Raw genomic sequence first — 12,863 nt, 5'->3', positions numbered from 1 at the left:
TTTTCTTCTCCACAAATGGTACCATTCTAAACATTGTTCTGCATTTTACATTTTAAAGTTAATACACTTGGATATTTTCTAATCAGTATATATTGAACTTCCTCATTCTTTTTAAAGGTTGCATTGTATTGTGTGGTATGCACGGCCCATAATTTCACAGTCGTTTTAGAGTGGTTTCTAGTCCTTTGGTATGACAAAATGGCTTGAAGGAAAATTTTTTGTCTCTTTCTAACAGTTTTCCAGATAAATTTTTGAAAGTGTAGACTGCTGGTTGTCCCATCAAATGCATGCTCCATTTTTTTTTCCTTAAAGAAGGGAATAGCAAATGTTTTCTATAAAGGGCCAAACAGTAAATACTTCAGACTTTGCATCCATAAGGTCTTTGCCATAACTGCTCAAGTCTGCCTTTGTAACTGGAAAGCAGCCATAGACAGAATGTAAATGAATGGATATGGATGGCTGTGCCCCAATAAAACTCTGTTTATAAAACCAGGGGACTCGAGGATTTGACCGTTGGGTTGTAATTTGCTGTCCCTTGTTCTAGGAGTAAACATTGTAGCTGGTGTATGGCTGCCCTGCCCGGGACTAGGTTCCCAGTCACCTTTGCAGCTAGGTGTGGCCATGGGACCAGGTTCTCACCATTGGATTATAAGGGGCTGACTTGTGAAACACTGCCTACCCAGTCCATCACACCTCTCCCCGCTGCTGATGAATGCTTGAGGACTAGAATGATCTCAGAAGCTGTCCACTGAGGATAGCAGAGCCACCATCAGCCTGGATTCCTGAATGGCCCTCTGAAGCTGAGCTGCATGCCTACTTGAAAAGTAGATTGTGGAACTGATCCATAGAGACAAATTGGGTATTTCTTTAAGTCGCAGAATTATTGGCGAGTCTTGACTTAGCAGTTTAGCTCTCCCTAAATAACACAGTGCCCAGTCAGGCATTTGCAACAGGGTATTTTTTGACTGGGTCAGAAATTGTGGTATTCCATGTGGACTCAGATCCTCTGTGAGCTTATGCGAGCCACCCCCTAAGTGTCTTACAATGTGTGTGGAATTATTGCCCTTTACAGAATGTTCAAGAATACTGAAAACAGACATCCATTAGTACCTCTTGTTTTGCATGTGGTTAGGAGCCTTGTGGGAAAGAAGCCACATGAACCCTGTTCTCATATATGGTTCAGACATGTTCAGGACTGTCTGATAGCTTAGGAGACCTGAAAGCAATCCTTGCTAGAGGAGAGACAAATAGGTTCCTGAGAAAGTAACACCTGAGTGGGAGAGATGTGTGTCCAAGTGGCTCAGACTGGATGATGAGGACTGGAGGTTAGAGGGAACTCAGGCAGCAGTTGAAAATGTGAGGTATGTCTCCCCATTGCTCCCCCTTCATAGTACACTCTGGTCTACCTCTCCCACCCTGTTGAAAGCTCTGTCTTCTGGGAATGAAAGGAAGAAACTGTCAGTCGGGGCCCAGCATGGCTCCATGGGAATCTTGGAGGGAGCTGGTCTTGGGCAGAAGGAGATCAGCAGTCTGACAAAGTTTGGAGTTTTGGTGGTTGAGTCGTCGGCTCTGAGCATCGGAGCAGCAGCGTGATGAAGCCTGAAGTTTGTGGCTCTGATTCTCTGAACCCCCATTTCACCATGACTTTGCAGTAGGAAATGATCTTTCACGGGACTCACAAGCTGGTGAGGGCTTGAGTACACTCTGCTTGTAATGGTGGGCGCCCCGATGGCTCGTAGAAATTCCTGGTGGAGAATGCTTTTCTAAAAAGCTGGACTTAGTGAAGTTGTGCTTAAATCATCAGGTTTGGCATTACTATAAATGTAATAGGTTTGTACTTACTGGTGGTTGGAAGCCTGGGACGTCCCAAACACATCCCATTAAGGGAAGAAGTCATACTCATTTGCCTTGAATGTTTTGGAGAACAGAGTTAAAAGTTACAAGGAGGTAGTTTCCCTTCCTCTTTCCCTCCCTCCTTCTCTCCATCTTCCATCCATCCATGCATCCATGCATCCATCCATTTACTCCATGTCTGTTGCATGTCTACCGCTTGCAAAGTTAGGCCATGATGAACAAGACAGAACTGTCTAAAACAAGACACATGCAGAGTGCTCATGTTCAAGGAACAGAGGGCTGCCACATCCCTCTTATTGGCTAGTAAGCAGAGACCCACCCTTTGTGGAGCCTGTTCTACAGAAATCTTTTGGTAAAGACTTGGCACTTAAAAGTTTGCACTTGGTGGGATACCTGGGTGGCTCATTCGGTTAAGCGTCTGACTTCAGCTTGGGTCACGATCTCGTGGTTCGTGAGTTCAAGCCCTGCGTCAGGCTCTGTGCTGACAGCTCAGAGCCTGGAGCCTGTTTTGGATTCTGTGTCTCCTTCTCTCTTTGCCCCTCCCCGGCTTGTGCTCTCTCTCTCAAAACGAAATAAATTTTAAAAAAAAATTAAAAAAAAAAGATTACACTTGAACAAACATGTGAGCCAAACCGAAGAACTATCCTGTAATTACTTAAAAGGGCCTTGAAGGAAGGAAGTGAATATTACAGTACAGATGGTATAGAACCAGAAAATTTGGAAATACATGAAGACCCTACGATCAGAAAGAAAAGTGGAGCCTGAACCAGAATTATTCACTTAGTAACCCCTGGTTATGGGTTATCATCAGCTTTCTAGTGAGGACTTGCTGAGACTCATATTAGCACCTGCTGCTTCTTCTGTGTGGTTGGATGTAGGTAAACGTGTTGAGTATACAGTACGCATCCTGGAAGTTAATGACGGTCTCTGCAAGCAAGTCCTGTCACCTTCATAGAACACTGGAATAAAGGAGCTCTCCAGTTACAACTCAGTATCCTGGTTGAGTGCTGGAGCTCTTACAGACCAGTGTCTGACGCTCACAGGGGAGAAGACAGGCTAAGTAGTCCCCTATATGAAATTCTCCTGCAGTGTGAGACACATGGTTGATGCTCAATAAACATTTGCTGAAGGAGTGAATATATGTTCTGAGGTTCTCTACATGTGTTTCTGTTAGCAGTGCTCCTTATAAAATCAGTGGAATGGTATGTAGTTGTGTAGCTTAAACAGCTGTGGCCAGGTGATTAGGTTGACTTGGTGTGGGACACACAGCTGTTACCACCTGCGTCATTTTTTTCTTGATGAAGAAATGACAAGAATGCTCTGTGTGCGGGCATCTCACTGGGTATTCTTTTGCCCTTTGTCCCACTGTGCTGCTCCCCCCAGTCTTGTTTACACATTGTCTGTGCCATTTCTGGGAGCATTCAGAAATATTCCCAACTAATTACAATACTCTGTTAAGAGATCTACTTCCCTGTGTGCCACGGCTGGAGAACTTAGAAAGAACGATATTTCTGTATTCATACTGGTTGAAATCACAGGGTAAGTTTAGGCTGTTGTAATAAACTTTCAACAGGGTGCTGTGGTCTGAATGTTTGTGACCCTCTCCCTCCCTCCAAATCCATATTTTTCCCCCATGTTCATGAATTTTATTATTTATTTATTTTTATGTTTTGATTTCAGGAATAGAATTTAGTGATTCATCACTTACATATAACACCCAGTGCTCATCCCAACAAGTGTCCTTTTTATTGCTCATCATCCATTTAGCCCATTCCCTACCCCCCAACCCCTCTACCAGCAACCCTCAGTTCTCTGTATTTAAGAGTCTCTTACGGTTTGTCTCCCTCTCTGTTTTTTATCTTATTTTTCCTTCTCTTCCCCTATGTTCGTCTGTTTTGTTTCTTAAATTCCACCTGGGAGTGAAGTCATGTATTTGTCTTTCTCTGACTGACTTATTTCACTTAGCATAATACACTCTAGTTCCAACCACATGCAAATGGCAAAATTTCATTCTTTTTGATCTCCAGTTAATACTCTAGTGTGTGTGTGTACATCTTTATCCATTCATCAGTCGGTGGACATTTTGACTCTTTCCATAATTTGGCTATTGTTGATAGTGCTGCTATAAACATTGGGGTGCATGTGCCCCTTGGAATCAGCATTTTTGTATCCTTTGGATAAATACCTCATGGTGCAATTGTTGGGTCATAGGCGAGTTCTATTTTTAACTTTTTGAGGAACCTCCATACTGTTTTCCAGTGGCTGCACCAGTTTGCATTCCCACCAGCAGAGCAAAGGGTTCTCCTTTCTCTGCATCCTCGCCAACATCTGCTGTTTCCTGAGTTGTTAATTTTAGCCATTCTGACAGGTGTGAAGGTGGTATCTCATTGTGGTTTTGATTTGTATTTCCCTGATGATGAGTGATGTTGAGCATCTTTCCATGTGTCTGTTGGCCATCTGGATGTCTTCTGTGGAAAAGTGTCTGTTCATGTCTTCTGCCCACGTTAAAATCCTAACCAACAAAGGTGATGGTATTAGGAGGTGGCGGCCTTTGGGAGGTGATTGGTTTGTGATGGTGGAGTTCTCATGAACAGGGTTAGCACTTCCATGAAAGACATCCCATAAGTGTTCCTAGCACCTTCTCATGTGTGCAGCCTGTGACCTCACCTGGCCATGTAGGCACCCTGATTGGACTCCTAGCATCTAGAACTGTGAGCAGTACCTCCCTCTTGCTTTTAAGCCGCTCAGTCTGTGGTAATTTGTTTGGGCAGCCTGAAAGGATTAAGACCAAGAATTCCTAACCTGGAGTCCCAGCACGCATTGTGTGTGGTTTTATTTTTCTGGAGGGAGGACCCATAACTTGTATTATCTATTTATTCATTTAAAAATGCTCATTAGTGGGCCGCTTGGGTGGCTTAGTCGGTTGAGCATCCGGCCTTCGCTTAGGTCATGATCTCATGGTTCGTGGGTTCGAGCCCCGTGTCGGGCTCTGTGCCGACTGCCAGCTCAGAGCCTGGAGCCTGTTTCAGAGTCTGTGTCTCCCTCTCTCTCTGACCCTCCCCTGCTCACGCTGTCTCTCTCTCTCCTAGAAATAAATAAAAATATTTTAAAAAAATGGTCATTAGTATTTTTACTTATTGAGCGGTCAATCTGTGCCAGGCTCCAGGTTAGGTGCTGGTGACCAACACCAGAATGGCATCTGCCCTCCTGTAGGCCACCGGCTGATGGTGGAGACTGACTTCACATCAAGGAATCATGTGAATTACCACACAGTTGCAGCTGTGCAACGTGCTCTCAGGGAGAGGTAATGGTTCTGTGTGTACATATAATGAGAGAAGTAGCTGGTTAGAAGGGGTGGGGAGCCTTCCTGGAGGAAATGTTTCTGTCCATTCAACAGATAGCTCCTACTCTGTGCCAGGCATTGTTCCTGCCTCAGTGATTCAGCGGTGAAGAACACAAAGCGCCTGTGCTCATAGAGCTGGCATTCTGGTGGAGAAGACACAGTGAACTTACAGTGTGTGTGGAAGGGTAGATGCTATGTATTGAGTTGGGGAGCAGCTTGGGGGAGGAAGATCAGGAGTTTCCTTCTGGACATGTTAAATTTGAGATGTCAGCTGGATGTCTAAGGAGATGTTATCTTTTATCCAAAGGATAAAGGAGTCTGGGGTTCAGGGGAGAGGTTCAGGCTGGGAATATACAATTGGGAGACATCAGATGGCATGTAAAGGCACAGGGCTCTCTGAGATCATGGAGACGCTGAGTGTAGATGGGGAAGAGGTCTGGGGACTTAGCTCTGGGGGCTTTTGCATTTAGACATCAGGAGACAAGGAGACACCAGAGCAGCGAGGACAGAAAGGATGGGTCAGGGGAGGAGGAGAAAGCAAGGAAAACCCTGAGGAGGTGTGATTCCAGAGGAAGAGAGGGATCAGTGACGTGGATGTTGCTGATCATTTGAGTAAGCTGAGGACTGAGGGGACCATTGACTTTGGCAACATGGAGGTCTTCTGAGCAATTTCAGAGGCATGATGGGGACGGGAGGAGTTGAATGGATTTAGGAGAGAACAGGAGAAAGGAGGCACAGTGCTGTGGGGAAGGGAGCAGGAAAATGCGGCAGCGCTGAGCCGGGACGGGGGTCAAGGGAGAGGCTGCCATGTCCCTGGCCCTCCCGCAATCCTTCCTTTATGAACCAAGGAACCATTTCTACCCCTCCAAAGAGAGCTCTGCTGACATGAGAGACCCGTCGTCCAGGCCCGCTGTCCTCTCACGCAGGCCTAACAGGACTCAGCTCTTGATCTGGGGGTTATTCCCTTTGACTAGGTCCATCCCTTGGCTCATGCCATCTTTCTTGAGCATTGACGCAGAGGAAAGAGAGCTGGAGGGCCTATGGGGGGTATTTCATCCAGGTCAGGGAGAAGCCTTGGGCACACCAGCCCTAGTAGCAGCCCCTGCTTTTTTTTTTTTTTTTTTTGTCTCCTTCCCACATTGTCATACGTCCTCCACCAAGCAGCCAGAGTAGTGTTTTAAGACTAAAAGCCAGAGAGGGGCGCCTGGGTGGCTCAGTCTGTTAAGCATCCAACTTCAGCTCAGGTCACGATCTCGCGGTTTGTGAGTTCAAGCCCTGCATTGGGCTCTGAGCCTGGAGCCTGTTTCGGAATCAGTGACTCCCTCTCTCTCTGCCCCTCTCCCACTCACTCTCTGTCTCTCAATAAATATTAAAATAAAAAAAAAAGATATAAACCAGAGCATCTCACTCCCTGGCTTTAAAACAACAGTGAACAACCACCACCACCACTCTACAAGGGATTCAACATGAACTTAAGATACAATCCACTGTCCTTTCTGAGGCCCTCAAAGCTGTGTGTAGTCTGGACTGCGGCTGCCTCTGTGATTCCAGCTCCATGACTCTCCAGTCCCTTCCTTGTCCTGCTGCCCCAAGAAGCTTTTCTCGTGGAGCACGCTGCGATCATTCCTTCCAGAAGGTCCTTACATTCTGCTTGCCCCGACTTGTCCCTTCTTTCCAGTACCTTCTCTGGTCTGACTGCTCCCTGTCATCTAGGTCCTAGCTCCAGGTCCACTAATCCAAGCTGCCTGACCTGGCAAGGTCACATTGCTTCGTTACTTCTTTCCTTTTCGCAGTTGTCAAAAACAGAAATGACCGTGTGTATGTATTTATTTAAAAGCCAGTTTCCTTTCTCCTTCCACCAGACCATGAGTTCTGGCTCTGCCTTATTCAGGCTAGCAGTGTCTGACCCTGTGGGTACTCAGCAACTATTCTTCAACTGTTTCATGAAGGAGCAATTCCTGTCATCAATGGAGTCAGGAAGGTCAAGCCCCCACCCACCAGATCTCTGTATATTGCCGGAAAAATGCTGCTAAATTCTTGCTCTTTGGATTCCTTGCCCTGACTACGTTCTGTTCCTTTTTAGATGATGCTGTCCTTTTCCATGCAGCTTTCTTTCCCAGACTCTTAGCCCCAGGCCTTCCTCTTTCACTTCTTCGTCTGGATAGTGCATCATCAGCGAGATCTGCAGGTGGCCAAGGTCATAATGAGGTGATGTATTAGCATCACCCACACTCTGAGTGGGCTTGTCACTCCAGCCTACTATCACAAACTTACATGGAAAAGCCCTTGTCTGTGTCTGACCATGACTGTGGGGCTCAGGTGATGTTGTCCCCATTTTTTTCTGAGCTGACCACATAGCCTGACACCAGAATGGACCGTCTCGTTCACCCTCTCAGCCAGGAAGAATGGGGCATTGGCCGTGAGCTACAGCAGGTATCTGTTGGGGCCAGGCTTTTAATAACATCCATTTGTTATCAAGGGAGCAGTCATAGCTGAATTTCACTTAGAGTCAACAGCAGTCTTTCCTGAGGTTTCCATGGGGACCTGGTGTTTTAGAGCAATTTCTGGGAGGGACATTGGGAAAAAATATTGAGGGGCAAAATGTTAGTACAGTCATACTGTTCTGGCACATACCATTTCTAGAGCCATGCATGATAGAGGAGTCACTTCCCACTCAGCGCCCACAGGGTGCAGAGGTATGTGTGGTCTCTTTAAGGCCAGCTGTGGAGGAGGCATAGTTCTTGCACTCAGAATATAAGAAAAATCAGGTTTCAGTCCTTAGTCCCCAGAATAGCTGTGCTTTTTGTTTCTCACTTGCTGTTACCTTGGGAAAGTCGCTTAACCTCTCTGGGCCTTGGATGCTTCACTTAGGAAGGTTACTTTGAGATTGTGTGTATGTGACAGAGACAGAGACACACAGAGAGAATGTTTCATACTCTGAAAGGTAAAGTGTTTTAAGTTGCTAACACGTTGCATGCCTAATGTGTGCAGTATCTTTTTTAAAATGTGATTTTATTTTATTTTTATTTTATTATTGTTTTAATGTTTATTTTTGAGAGAGACAGAGTGCAAGTGGGGGAGGGGCAGAGAGAGAGAGTTGAACAGAATCTGAAGCGGGCTCCAGGCTTGGAGCTATCGGCACAGAGCCCAACATGGGGCTCGAACTCCCAAACCAGATCATGACCTGAGCCGAAGTCAGATGCCTAACCAAATGAGTCACCCAGGCACCCCTTTAATGTCATTTCTTCCATTGTACTGCTCTTAGATTCCTGTTCTACAGCTCTAACCTTTGATTTTGCCTCCTCGAGTGCAAGGGAGTCCTCTAAGCAGCTAAGGAGTAAGGCGTATGTTTCTGGGCCACATGTGGCTTTAAGCTGCACTTTGGATACAGAAAGGCTAAGGAGGCCCATGAGCTCATGCAAAGAGAAAAAAAAAAGTCTCCTCAGCAGATTTCTCTTGTCTGAAGAATCTTAACACCTAGAGGAAACCCATGATGATAGCTAACATTATAATGGGCACTCATTTTGTACCAGGCATTGCTCAAAGCTACTTATTGTATAATGTTATTATTACAACGACCCTATGAAGTAGGAAATATTATCCTCCTTTTTCAGACGAGGAAACAGACATGGGAAACTTGCCCAAAGTAGCACAGTTAATATGTAGAGGGACATAATTGGACCCTGGGTCTGACTCCAGAATTATACCTTATGAAATGAAGAATGCAGGTACATGAGAAGAAATCCCAAGGCAGAATTAGGGCACTGTTCCCAGAGAAGCAGGGTGAATTCTAGAAGTGAGAACCTGGGGAAGTCATGGGGTGGCCTATCTTTGGCACAAGGGGTACCTCGAACCACAAGATGAGATTTAGTGTTTAATCTTGTTGGAGAAAAGAGGCCGTGGTGGCAAGCTCTTAAACAGGAGAGGGCTGGGGGGAAATCAGTGATTTGCACAGCGTCCCTTGACTGCAGGTGGCAAGTTGAGGTTGGCAGAGGAGGAAGAGGGGAGCCCCGGGGGGAGAGACTTCCACAGGCAAACTGATGGGGTCAGGACTAGGGAGGGTGCTGTGGACATGGGAGGGCGGATCTAGATCTGGGCAGTTTCTTTGGGAGGATTTGGTAGGGTTTGTACTAGTGGAAGGTTGACAAGGAAGCGAGGAGAGAATAACACGGTCAGCAGGGTGTCTCGTGCAGGGATGGGCCATCCAGGAGGTCCTTTGTCCCACTTTTACGTTTGGGTAAAAGAACCTTTTTTTTTTTTTTTTTTTACAAATAGTTTATTGTCAAATTAGTTTCCACATAACACTCAGTGCTCATCCCCACAAGTGTCCTCCTCCATGCCCATCTCCCCCCTTCCCCCACCACACCCATCAGTCCTCAGTTTGTTCTCATCATTTAAGAGTCTCTCATGGTTTGCCTCTCTCCCTCTCCCCCACCACTTCCCCCCTTCTTCTCCCCCATGGTCCTCCATTAAGTTCCTCCTAATCCTCCTACACATGCAAACGTATGGTATTTGTCCTTCTCTGCCTGACTTATTTCGCTCAGCATAACACCCTCAAGGTCCATCCATGTTGCTACAAAAGGCCAGATTTCATTCTTTCTCATTGCCATGTAGTATTCCATTTTATAGATTAACCACATCTTCTTGATCCATTCGTCCTTTGATGGACACTTAGGCTCTTTCCATGTTTTTGCTTTTGTTGAGAGTGCTGCTATGAACATTGGGGTACATGTGCTCCTATGCTTCAGCACTCCTGTATCCCTTGGGTAGATTCCTAGCAGTGCTATTGCTGGGTCATAGGGGAGTTGACGGGTAAAAGAAGCTTTAATGCTTCTGCCAGGAACTCTGCTCAGGGCTTTCATAGTCTATCACTCGTCTTCCTGAACAGTTCTTCTGGAAGGCACAGCAGATATTGCCAATCCCTACCTCCTCGATAGTACCCATCTCAGTCTTTTTCACCAAAGAGAGCATGTGAGCCTCCACGAGAGGCTTTCCTGGGTGCTAACAGGTGTGGCTGGAAGTGTGGAAGAGTTAATATGCCCCGGAGCAGTCTTTAGCAGCTGATGTGTGGGAGCCGGTGGATGAATCCTGCGGCTCCCTCTTTCCTCAGAGGCTACAGATCTTGAATGAAGCACGGCAGGTCTTCTGGCATCCCAAGCACAGTTGGTCCCCGGCTGCCCATGGCATTCCTGCTTGGCGCCTGCTCAGAAACCTGCTTCCTTGCCTCTCCTGACCCTCCCCATTCCTTGCTGGTGCTTCCCAGGATCCTCTCTCAGATAAACTACTTACCCCCTAATTCCTGTCTCAAGGTCTACTTTGGGGGAACCCAACCTAAGGCAGTTTACAGATGATACTACTATCTAGGCCCAGAGAGGTGATTTCACTCATTCAAGTTCACAAATCAAGTCTGTAGCAAATCTAGGGTTTCCTGAGCCCAGGGGGTTCCTGATTTTATTTTCGGCCAGACCGTGTTTAGTATTTGCTATAATGCCTCCCTGTTTTCTGGTTTTGTTTTGTCTTTAACAAGCTGACTTTGGGGCACCTGGGTGGCTCAGTCAGTTAAGCATCCGACTTTGGCTCAAGTCATGATCTCACGTTTTGTGGGTTCGAGCCCCGTGTTGGGCTCTGTGCTGGCAGCTAGCTCAGAGCCTGGAGCCTGTTTCGGATTCTGTGTCTGCCTCTCTCTCTGACCCTCCCCTGCTCACACTGTCTCACTCTCTCAGAAATAAAAAACATTAAAAAAAAACCCAACAAGCTGACTTTGCTACTAGAATCAGGCCTAGTAGACTCTGGTATAAACTCATAAAAGGCAGGGACTGTGGTCTTGGTAATTTTTTACCCAAGGCCAGCAAGAACTGTGTCTTTCAGAGAGTAGATGTTCCATGTGGATTTGTTGAAGAGATAGAGCCAGAGGAAGGGAGCAGAAGAAGGAAGAGTAGGCAGTCGAGTGCATGACCTTGGGGAACATGAAAGAGATTCTCTTGGTATCTTGACACGGGACATGAGAGTAACTTGCGTTGGAGGAGACCCTGATCGGATTGTCAAAAGCAGAAGATGTAGAGGAGGCGTAATGGCGAGCAGAAACATTGGCAGAGAACTCAACATGTCCATTTTCTTGGAAATCACTTATGAGGAAATATAACTGGTGAAATAGTCCTTTTCAGTGCATGTATCCCTGAAAAGGAGGGGGTTTTCTTCCTTATTTATTTTTTACTTTCAACTTTTCATTTAGTAAGCATAGTTTTGTAAGAAAAATATCAGATGGATTCTCACCAAAGATTAAAGTCTACAAATCAGGGCAGTAGTTTTCAAACTATGCTCTACAAGGTGTAGGACTTCCAAGGAGCTCTCTCTTAGAAGTTTTTTCAAGAAGAGGTTAATAGGTCAAAGTAATTGATTAATACTTACTGGGCTCTAACTCTTAGGGGTAGGCCATGGCCTAGGCTATGTCTTGCTCTGCATTATCTCATTTAATTCTCCCAGTTACTCTTTGATAATAAGTGCTGTTATCATCCTTTCTTCTGAAGCTGATGCTCAAAGAGGTCACGCAGCTAGTAAGTGGGCAAAATGGGATTCATTTTCAGGGCTGTTTGACCCTAGAGCCCATGCCATACACAGGCAAGACTACAGGTACCCTCCTCCTCACCTCTTTGTAGATGATGCCTTCCCACCACCAGACCTCAAAGTCCGATTTTTACACCATGGAGAGCGAACTGGGGGATGGGAACTACACTATTGGATGCAGATTGGGAGAGAGCACATTAAAATGTGCCATACGATTGCCTTCTGTAAAAGTCTTGGGGTCTTGCTTTGCCGCTGGGCAGAGGAGGTTTAAGTGCATCATGATGAATGCATTCTGCTCTCTTGGTACACAAGGGGGAGCATTCAGCACAGGAATGGGAACAAGATCCCTGCAGGGAGCGAGTATTCTTGCTCTTTGCAGGAAAAGAGTTCTTGCTCTCTGTTGCTCATAGTTGTCTGCTGAACCACTCGGAAGCAAGTTGCAGACAACAGGAGACTTCAGCTATAAATACTACAGCAGGATTTCCTAAGAACAAAGTCAGTTTTTTGCATAATCATAATACTGTTTTCATGTCCAGGAAATTTAACACTGACGCAGTGATATTATTTAATACACATTCAATATTCACACTTCTCCACATATTCCCAAGATGTCTGTTAGTGTCCCTCCCGCCCCCTTAGTGTCCCCCCCGCCCCCAAGTCCAAAATCAACATTGTATTCTCTTCATAGCAGATCATGGTCATTTTTCCAGAATATTTTGCTGCAAAATGTTTATAACTTTTACTGGCTATTTAATATTCCATGGCATGGATTTGCCATGACTTGTTAATAAATTTCTCTTTTGTTATTCCTATTACAAGCATAACACGGTGTTAAGTGGGGCTATTCCTTCTTCACGTTCGACTCAGGCACCAATTCAATAGATATCAGATTCCAAAGTGAGGCTGAAGCTGACTATCATATATGGAATTCACCAAAAGTCAAAGGTCAGGTTCCCCATAAAATTCTGTGATGGAGATCTGTGTACAGGAGGTTCACTGGGAAATGCTTGGGGTTCAACACCTGTGGAGGAATAAAGGAAGAGGCCAGGCAAAGGGAACAGTCACGCTTTGATGCAGTCACTGCAAAGGCCTCAGCCACCCC

This window comes from Hyaena hyaena, unplaced genomic scaffold (assembly GCF_003009895.1).
Source record: "Hyaena hyaena isolate Hyena2069 unplaced genomic scaffold, ASM300989v1 scaffold_62, whole genome shotgun sequence".
Taxonomy (NCBI): domain Eukaryota; kingdom Metazoa; phylum Chordata; class Mammalia; order Carnivora; family Hyaenidae; genus Hyaena; species Hyaena hyaena.
This window is presented reverse-complemented; position numbering follows the sequence as displayed.